The sequence below is a fragment of the Triturus cristatus genome, chromosome 4_2 (genome assembly GCF_964204655.1).
Source record: "Triturus cristatus chromosome 4_2, aTriCri1.1, whole genome shotgun sequence".
Lineage (NCBI taxonomy): Eukaryota > Metazoa > Chordata > Amphibia > Caudata > Salamandridae > Triturus > Triturus cristatus.
Window position 1 is genome coordinate 834362683 of NC_140586.1, and position 10807 is coordinate 834373489.

At 48.5% G+C, this 10807-nt stretch overlaps 1 protein-coding gene across 2 annotated transcripts in view; it reads right to left on the bottom strand.

Moving 5' to 3' along the window:
* The window catches only part of DYNLT4 (dynein light chain Tctex-type 4), a 28846-nt gene extending 18822 nt beyond the window's left edge, over positions 1–10024 (bottom strand). Inside the window, exon 1 of one of the 2 annotated variants that reach the window (XM_085602804.1) lies at positions 9893–10024. The gene's annotated coding sequence lies outside the window, so the exon portion shown is untranslated. Of the gene's footprint in view, positions 1–9303; positions 9569–9892 lie in introns of those variants that run through there. The other variant, XM_085602803.1, reaches the window with a different exon arrangement.
* Positions 10025–10807: the final 783 nt, after the last annotated feature.

Here is a 10807-nt window from a genome sequence, read left to right on the forward strand (position 1 = left end):
CCTGCACCAATTTAAACTCGCCTTCCCTAAGCTGTGAAACTCCATCTCTACTCTGTACAACCACTCCACCCCTTCCCAAAACCCACCCCAGAACCCGACCCATGAAAGAATGACCATGCAACCTGACGCAAGCCCTCATTTACTGAACGCCTCAGACCTACACCCCACCCCCTCGCCAGATCCCGCTCTACCCTCCACTCCCATCCCCCCAACCACTCCTCCCACCTAGAGACATCGAGCCCTGACCCACCCCCTCGCCCCACCCAATACACCTACCCCAATCTCTCTTCCCGTGCTTGTCCCAACCCACACCCTCAGTCGAATCTGCCCTCCAACTGCTCCCCTCCCCCTAATCCTACCACCCCTCGACCCTCCTGTCCCAACCTACACCCTCAGCTGAATCTACCCCCAACCCCTACCCTTCCCTCTCCCTAATCCTACCAGTCCCGACCCTCCTGTCTCAACCTACACCCTAATCCTACCACCCCCGTCCTTCCTGTCACAACCTTCACCCTCAGCCGAATCTACCCCCTAACCCCTCCCCTCCCCTCAACCCTACCATTCCTTGACCCTCCTGTCCCAACCTACCCCCTCAGCTGAATCTCCCCCAACCCCTCCCCCTAACCCTACCACCCCTCGACACTCCTGTCCCAACCTACACCCTCAGTCAAATCTGCCACCCAACCCCTCCCCTACCCCAAACTTAGAATCAATGGCAGAACTAACTGTACGCCTCACACAGATAGAAAAACAACTCAACCCCCTCTAAGCAATGACCCCCAGGCACCTCATAACCATAACCGAAAACCTATTCCTTCTCCATAGCCAAATCAACACAATCACGCAGGGCATAAATACAATCCTTCTCAACACCAAAGCCCCCCTGTCCCCACCCAACACCCTATACTCCCCTCCCCCACAACCATCAGTGAGCCACCTCAACTGCCCAATCACCAGACGACCAGTTGGCGTTCCACCCCTAGCAACACCCAATCTCTCAGACCAAGAAGAGCGAATCCCGAGATGTCTCTGAGAGAAGCAGTGACTCTCGCTAAAACCTACGACCCCAGAACTACCCAAAACCCCCCTTCCAGCATACAGGGAATCACCGGAATAGGTAGAGCCAACAACCAACCTAGAGCTACAAGACCTCCCTCACAACTTACAACCATTCCCCACACTCCCCCCTCCTCCCAAAACCTTTCCAACAGTGGCAAGATAAACTGTATGCTTACTAACTGCAGATCCGCAGTCAAGCATGCAATAGAGCCGGCTGATGCCATACTGAATCACAACATTGACATTGCGTTCCTCACAGAAACCTGGCTCAATGAAATATCCTATCCGCTCCTTGACCTTCTAGTCCCCCCTGGCTTCTCCATCATTAAAAAAGACAGAATTGACCAACGCGGTGGCGGCATTGCCATCATCCATAAGAACAACATCAACTTAGTTGAATTTAAACCCCACTCCTTCTCTACCTTCGAATACCTCGAAACACACATCATAACACGCCAAAACAACAAAGTAAGAAAATGCCATCTCATCTACCACCCCCCCAGGAAATTCTCCTGCCTTCGGAGAAGAAATATCAGACCTACTTACACATTGCTCCCTAGCCAACACCGACAACATCATCCTGGGTGACTTCAACCTCCCCTGGACTAATGAAAAGGACACTGTTATACAGTCACTAAATGAACTGCTTCTAACAATTGAGCTCACCCAACACTGCAAGGGTCAAACCCACAACAAAGGTTCTACCTTTGATGCAATCATGGCCAAAAACGAAACAATAACCATCAATCACATCCTCCCAATCGACTGGTCAGACCATCACATCATTATATTCAACATCAATCAAACCGTAGCTCCCCCAGTCAAAACACAAATTATCCATCAAAGGAGCAGAAACCTCAATGCCATCCCCCTCCCTGTCCTCTAAGAAACCATAACTTTACTACTCCCACCCTCTACAGACAACCTTAACACGGTCGAGCTCACTACACTGTACAATAGTACCATGACAACTGCTCTAGACCAACTAGCCCCCCTGAAACTGAAAAGAATCAGAGACATCCCCTCCAGAGCCTGGTTCAACAAAGACCTCAAATCCGAAAGAAGAAAAGTTAGAGCTGCTAAGAGACTCTGGAGAGGAAACCCATCCACAACCAACCTCCTCCAGCTCAGAAAAGAACGCAGCAATTACAAAAAACACATTATCATGGAAAAAGCCTCCTTCTTCTGGCCCACACAAGACAAAGCCAAAAACCGCCCCAATGAACTTTTCAACATCATCCAGAAACAGACCTCCAAGCCCACCAAAGGAAACCCCCTGCCTCTAAACTTCAGAGTAACAACCTGGCCAAATTCTTCAATGACAAAATCACCAACATTGAGTTCTCCCTAGTCCAGCACCCTCAACTCCAACACAGCAAATCCTCACCCATAACCATGCCTAACCCAACCCCAGCTCACGACTTGCTCCCCGAAGGCGAGACCCCTTTTCTGTTAACCTCCAAAACAAGCCTGTACCCTAGACACCCATCCTCCCCCAAATGCTGGAAGGACTTCAAACATCTCTCCGAAGAGGACATTTCCAATGTGATTGCCAACTCCAAACCCTCCAACCACTATGCCGACCCCCTACCCGCCTCCCTGTCTAAGAACCTCAACCTCACCCTAACCCCACTGTGGACAAAGATTATCAACAGCTCCCTAAGCAACGGATGATGTCCGACTGCCTCAAAAAAGGCCAAGTCACCCCCCTTCTAAAAAAAAACAGAAGCTGACCCGAATGACCTCAAAAACTTCCGGCCCATCACCAACCTTCCTTTTCTAGCTAAAATCATGGAGGAATGTGTTCTCGTCCGATTGAACCAACACCTGGACTCGAACAACCTACTCGACTCACACCAATCCGGATTCAGAAAGGGATGCAGCACGGAAACTGCTCTACTGAACATAACCGATGACTAACAAATGCTGCCTACTTGTCCTCCTCGACCTATCAGCTGCTTTTGACACGGTAGACCACAAGCTACTCTTAGACGCCCTACAAAAGCGTATCGGAGCAGATGGCAATGTCCTAAAATGATTCTCCTAATTTTTACATAACCGCTCCCAATTCATAAAAATCAAAAACTCAATGTCTGAGACCTCCTCCTCAAATAGAGGTGTCCCCCAAGGCTCAGTCCTCTCCCACACACTCTTCAACATTTACATGGACCCGCTCACCGCCATTCTAAAACAAGCAAACATCACCTACCACCTCTATGCTGACGACACCCAGCTGTACCTCGAGATATCCTCCCTCAATGACATCCTCCGACTCAACTCCACACTATCAAAAGTAGAAAATTGGCTAACACTCAACGCCCTCAAACTCAACCAAGAAAAACTGAAATCCTTGTTTTCTCCAATCACGAACAACCCCCTCAAATCCATGAACGGATAAACAACCTTGACTCTCTAAACTGCAAACTTACTCCAGCAATCGCAGCGAAATCCCTAGGGATCTCTCTAGACTCAAGTCTCAATATGAGCTCCCACATTAACTCCACAGCAAAAGGCGCCCTCTACAACCTAAAACTCCTCAACAAAATCAAACCTTTCTTACCCCCCCAATGACCTAAAAATCACAACCCAATCTTTAGTTTTCTCCTGACTTGACTATGGAAACGCCACACTGACTGGGACGGCTAAAACACACATTGCCCCCATGAGAACCACCCTAAACGCAGCAGCAAGAATGGTCACAGGCACCAAGAAATACGAGCACATCACCCCTGCATTACAGGAACTAAAATGGCTTCCCATCGAAGCACGCTGCGCTTTCAAAACTGCATGTCTCACTCATAAAGCCTTACACACAGGCAAACCGAACTACCTAGCAGCCAAACTCACAAAAGCTGGACAATCAAGAAACCTAAGAAGCTCCAACTCGCTCCTCTTAATCTCCCCAAAAAGACATAAACAAAAAGCCCTCGCCCGCTCCTTCTCAGGGAATGCCCCAAAAATCTGGAAATCTCTCCCTACCCACATCAGGACTAACCCCTCCTTCACGAACTTCAATAGACAACTAAAAGAACTTCTCCTCAAACATCATCTCTATGCATCTGGTCAATGACCACGATCTATGTGACCTCCAGTACTCTAGATACTAGGCACTATGGGGCAGATTTATGAGGCCCGTTGCGCCATCGGAACGTCACTTTTTGTGACGTTCCGTGGCGCAGAAGCCTGCGTGATATTTGTCAGGCAGCACTGAGCCACTTTTTTTGGCTTAATGCTGCCTCATAAATATCAGTCCCTTTAACGCAGTGTTCTGCGTTAAAGGGGCGTGCAATGGGTGTTGCGGGGGGCGTTCCCAGCAACATCCATGGCCTTTTGACACTGCCCCAGATTTACGAGAAATCGTAAATCTGAGGCAGCGCCAAAAGCTTCCGCCTCCCCCTTTATTTCTTCTCGTTTTTCCTTTTTCTATGTGTGCTGCATTCTGCAGCACCCATACAAAGAGGAAAAACCTCTTGTGATTATTTTTGTACAGAAAGGTTTCCCTTCCTGTACAAAAATATTCATCTCCGCAACGCAGGCACCCTTGCACCATGGTGCAGAGGTGCCTGCGTTGGCGCAGGCAGCCCATTGTGCGCCGGCGCAGGGGAAAAGGACAGGAATGCGCCGCATTTTATAGATAGGGCGCATCCCTGCCCTTTTCTTTTGCCGTAGGGAAGCGCAGCAGGAAGGCCTGCTGCGCTTCCCTACGGCAAAACCTCATAAATCTGCCCCTATATTCTGATGTTTATGTTTCTATACTTCTATGCAGCTGTAAAGTACGTTGATACCCTTTGGGTCTGTAAGCGCTATATAAAACTCCAAAAATAAAAAATAAAATACAGAGTTTAGATTTCCATGGTCTGTCACAGTCATGGAGACCCCACTCAGGGCTATTACTCCCCGGCTGTGCCACTGAAGGGAAGCAACATGGTAGCCAAAGACAGGGCAGCTCGCTGACTGCCGGTCACTTCTGTGTAACACCCAGGGAACATACATGAGACGGTGTCGCGAGAAAGCAAAGCCCAGCCATAGAAATACTGGAACCAGTACTATAATGTGGAAGGTATGTCAGTGTGCTGTACTAAAAATTAAGAGGAGGAGGATTTAGTCAAATGGATTGCAGGGGAAAAGCAAACAAAGGAGCGCCATTGAAGGCTCCTGCACAGTGACTGCTTCTAGCGTCCTCTGGAGAACTGGTGACCCGAGTGTATGATATGTCCCAGTAAATTCTCCGGCCCAAATTTACTAAGCCTTTGTGTTGGCCTTGAGCACACAAGGCACTTTTAGTATATATGCCCTTTAGTGTTGTAATCCCACAGAGATCTTCAAAGCATGTCTATATTTGCCCAAAGAGTCGAAGAAGAGGAGGCAATTCCTATAAAAAGCAGATGGAGCACCTGGCGTTTCACGTAGCGGCTACCATACCTCATCCTGATACACACTGAGGGGCATCATGGTTTTGCGACGCACTTGCACAACGCAAGGGGGAGCAAGGGCAACGCAAAAGCTAGAATGTTTTTTACCAAGCTATGCAAGGCCACTTTGCATCGCCCTGTGTGGTCTGGTAAATGTGGAGTAAGGCAGCACATGCTGCTGCCTTGCGTTACTCTTCCCCAGGTAAGCGTTCCATAGGTGGAGCGCGGGTGCTCCCATGCAACAACCCATGGATTTTGGTGCATTGGAAAATGTAACATTAGTGGCAGACCTGGGTATGCGTCAAAATGCTTATTTCTCCTTGTTTTTTCCTCTTTCTATGTGTAATGCATTCTGCGGAACACATTGAACGAGTAAAAAGCCTCAAAATATTGTTTTTTTGTGCAGGAAGGTGTCCCTTCCTGCACAATAACAATTCTTCCTACAGTGCATGCCCCCTTGCACCATGGTGCAAGTGTGCCTGCGTTGACGCTAGGCAGCAGTTTGTGCACCAGCACAGGCACACAACAGGAATGCACCATATAATGTTAAATAGGGTGCATTCCTGTCCTCTCCCTTTCATGCAGCAAGGTGGCTTAGTGTATTGCCTTGTGTGAATATTTGATACATAGCCCCCCGAGTATCATTGTCAGTGAAAGAACAGATAACGCCCCAGACTGAAGCAGCTCAGAGGCCATTAGAAGAGAGGGGGCGCTGCCTCTCACAGTGAGGGACAATTCTTCCTCCAATGGCCTGTGGGCAGCTCTTTTCTGTTATGCCGAGGAGATCTAGCATGTGTGTTGTGGCATGAGTCCGGAGGGGAAGCTTCTGAGAGATTATTTGACATAGTCTGTTTCCCTACGTCCCATTGGTTAAGCTCGCTTGACTCCCCCTTGTCCCTCTCAGTGCCTTTCTGAGGGGCATTGATGGAGAATCTGATAGAGTTGGGGCCTATTCTGAGATGCAGGAAACATTCAAAGGTATCACTCAATGACATGTTATGTGCACTGCACAACACTTCATTAACAAGCATAAAGCGCTGTAGAGCTTGCCGTATCTGAGTGCGCATTATGGGTCAGGCATTCATTGACCAAAGTGTTCTTTTGACATTGTGTTTGGTTGTGTTTATTTTGGTTGTGTTTCATGTGGTTTAAAGGTGAGCCACATTGGATATTGTCGGAGAGGTTACACCAGACTAGTGTTTTGTTTACTAATGACTTATGATGAATAGTGCAATTAGATGCTTGGGTGGATTTGTGTGGTACATCAAGGGCATGTTGTTACTCAGGGGATTGCAGACATGGCTGCTTCTTTTCTTTGTATCGCTATGCACGGTTACAAAAACACAACACTCTGAGATATGGCTGACTGAATTGTGTATCTAAAGATTTAAAATATAAAGAACCTTTAGCATCCCAGCCACACCTGGAAATTGTGGTAGATGGCGGTACCAAAGCAAAGACAAGATTGTTGGTGTGGCCACCACACCAGGGACAGCCCAGCCCTAACAGTAAAGATACAGAATTACTGAACAAACTAAATGGTCATGGTCACTAATGTCCACCCCTCTGTGATTTGAAAGACTGTAAAGTCCTACAAACTAACCACAGAGTGGAACTGACAAGAACCATGTTATAAGGCAACTGGAGTGAAGCTGATGAGACCCACGTTTTTGGGCAACTGAAGTGGAGCTAATGAGACCCATGATACAGGGCAGCTGAAGTGAAACTGGCAAGACCCGGGTTTTGGGGCAACTGAAGTGGAACTGACGAGACCCGGGCTTTGGGGCAACTGAAGTGAAACTGACGAGACGCAGGTTTTGGAAAAACTGGAGTGAAGCTGACGAGACCCTGGCATGGGGCGAGTGGAGCTGACAAGACTCATGGTATGGGTCAACTGGAGCAGGGCTGACAAAACTCATCAAAAGGGTCATCTGGGGTGGAGCTGATAATTCCCATGTGTTAGGGCAACTGGAATGGTGTTGATGAGACGTTTGCATAAGAACAACTGGAGTGAGGCGGATAATACCAATCATACGGCGCAACTCGATTATTGTATAACCTACATCTCCCAAAAAATACACCAAAAGAGGCTGCAACAAGCGCAAAACCAGACCGTCAGACTGCTTTCATTTGAAAGCACAGTCCCTGCTGTAAAATTACCCCATAAGCTCCCCACGGATACCAGTATTGCACCCCTACTCCTCTGCACCGGTATAATATCTACTGTCCATCGAATGTGGGTGTGTACAGATGTTGGCCTCCCTTTCCATGCCAACCAGGAACCTCTCATAGGCCATGCACATACACACTAGCAACCAAGGTAAGGTGACCAGATTTTGAAAAGCAAAAAATGGGACAGGCCAGACATAAAAGTAGTACTAACGCATCAACCTTACTTCTATGTCTGGCCTGTCCCGATTTTTGAGGGGGAAAAACTGCACGCCCGCGCGTGGTACATTCACATAACATTAGCTATGGCAAGACTTCTAGCCTATTCTGCCCTGACTACCCCTGCCCTCCTCTCCTCTATGTCTCACCTCTGGTGCAGCATGTATGCAGCCGAGGTCAACCTGCTGTTGCCTGAAACAGATCAATTATTTAATGAAAGCATACCTGTTCATTCTCCTTTGCAGGATGAAATGACCTTTGTCTCAAAAACCGGGACATGTACTTAAAATGAATAAAAGCGTCAGGACACCGGGACAGTCCTTTGAAAACCAGGACTGTCTGGTCACCCTAAACCAAGGCAAGAGCATCGCCGTGATCGTATAGTGGTTAGTAGTACGCTGCGTTGTGCAGGGAAGACCATGACATCCCTCAGAGGATGGGGCCTAAGGCTATGAAATACTTTGCACCCAAGAAGGAGGGCAGAATGACAGCTTCAGATCTGCTGCCCAGAAGACCTGAATACTGTCCAGCAGGTCTCAGCTGATCATCACCTTGAGGGCTGCAGCGAATGGATGGTGGCGCTATGCCACCCTCACCGGTACTTGAATGAAACACCACAGACCACCCCCATCTGCAAGGAGAGGTGCTTCTATAAGGGCCTTGCACTAACATACGATCTATTAAACAAGAATACACCTAAATTACAGCTTTAAATGGTTCGATAATGGGGTCATGTACCCCAACATCTAGCCCTGTCATTTGTCTCCAGTCATGACAGTGTGCAGGGCCCTCAATGAAGAGAAAAGGGACTACCTGCAAACTATAAATAACACATTGGCTTGTGTCCTAGGGCAGCACAACAGCTGCAACTAGTCCCTGTAAAATGGCACTTATTCATTCGAACTTGCAAGGATGACATGTTGAGCTGGCCCTCCTTGGATCCTGATCCCTGGCTCTCAAGGGCAGCTGCGACGGGCACTTTAGCCCTTCTGAACTACCTTCCTACCAATGGAAAAAGTAACACTCTCTGTCCCAATTGTGCAGCCCCCAGTGCAATCTTGCTGATATTGGGACATCTGAACTACACTGCAAAGATATCTCCAGCACATACATTAACCCTCTGAGCTATCCTACTGGAAACAGAGCCACTGGGCAGGTCACACGTGGATATCTGCAGCAGATACACATCTCATAGCTAGATTGGAGTTCCTGAGCTGAACTACACACTGATCTTGGCAGTAGGGTCAATACATCTAGGAGCCATCTAGCTAGGATTCCAACCACTCACCTCACCTACCGGTAACACAAAGACGCCCCCAGGAGTACATTATTAACCGACTATGCGATGTCACGGGGATTTGGGACAAATCGGAAATCTACGCAACAGGCACATAAACCCTCCACCTATCTCCTTGTGTGGTAGCTCCCGGACTCCCCTGCTTACCTTGTGGACTGGGCCCTGTGATGCCAGCTGCTCCGTCTGTGATCCTGGGCAGCCCAGGGGAGCGGGGTTTAATACCCAGGGCCCAGGAGGGGGCGTGGGGGCGCACGTGCACGGGCATGTCGGTGGCTCCCACGGACGCGCACCGCTGGACTAGTGAGCCCACGGACTGCAGTAAATGATTGTCCGTGGGGGAAGGGCGCTTCCATGGCAGGCCCTGGGCACTTGGCCACCACCCAGCGGCACCGTCTCTCTGACAACCCCGTGTGTTGTGCTTCTCCTCGGCTGCGTGATGCACCCGGGATTAGGCCGCACCGGGGCCCTGCTGCATCTCAAATGCGCATTTAATCCCCCATAGCGGGCCACTAATGCACGTCTATCTGCCAAGCACTGATGAAAGGACAGTGTTGCGTTACCGTCGCCTCCGGGCTGCGGCCTTCCTTTTCTTCTCTCTCCACTTCCCTTGTCCTTGTGTTCTTTGAAAGTTGAATGGATTTTATTTTAATTATTTAACAAAAGGGGTTTATTTATGTACACAGCATCTCTCGGCTTTATGTTCTCGCACTACCTGGAATAAGCAATCAGGACGTACCCAAAGCATTAAGGACGATGAAAGATGTCGGACTGGATGGGGTGATGGAGCAGCCGACGCAACCGATTGTGAAAGGCAGCCCTGGCCCCCCCTTCCATCGAGGCTCTCTCAGCTTGAGACACAGACCGCCATCTTGTCCCAGAATGCCCTGCTAGCAGTCTCGGGCCTGGAGTCCGGGGTAAACCTGGGACGAAACCAAACGGCGATTGTCCCCCTCCTGAGTTGGGCGGTGATTCCTCACCCTACAGTTTTCTCACACACATTCCCCCAGGTGCGACCTGGAAGAATTTACTCTGGGAAAATAGGTTGGTAAAGGTTTTACTCTGGAGCAGTGTAACACCGGTGGTACGTAATGTAGGCCACGATGGAGTAGCTCGACATTTGGGGGAATATTATCAAGGAATGGCATTAAAATTATCACCGCGTTAGCGGCAGAAAACTGCTGCTAAAGCGCGAATAATGGACTTGATAATATGCCGCAGAGAATTCCAATAGAAGCCCATTGTTAGAAAAACACTCCCACACCGGAAGGGTGGTGGTGTTCTCCCAGTCATACACTGTGGTAGCTTGGCTCGAGTGGTCAGGGATCAGGCACCGTGCTAAGCATACGCCATACCCACACAATAACCATGCGTGCATCCGTTCCAAAAACGACACTACACCTTAAAAATTATTCTGAAAATATATCTCTTTATCTTCTTTTCTCTTAGTTGCTGATTAAATAAATAATAATACAATCACAGTACACAAGGCTTTTCCTGTGGAAGGGTAAGTCAGATAAATAATACTTCAACGATTCAATAAATAAGGTCGATCATAAATAATCAAGGCATAAATATAAGTGCATTACATATAAGGCAATTAAATATTACGAGGCAATAAATACTGCGAGACAATAAATACTGTGCGACAATA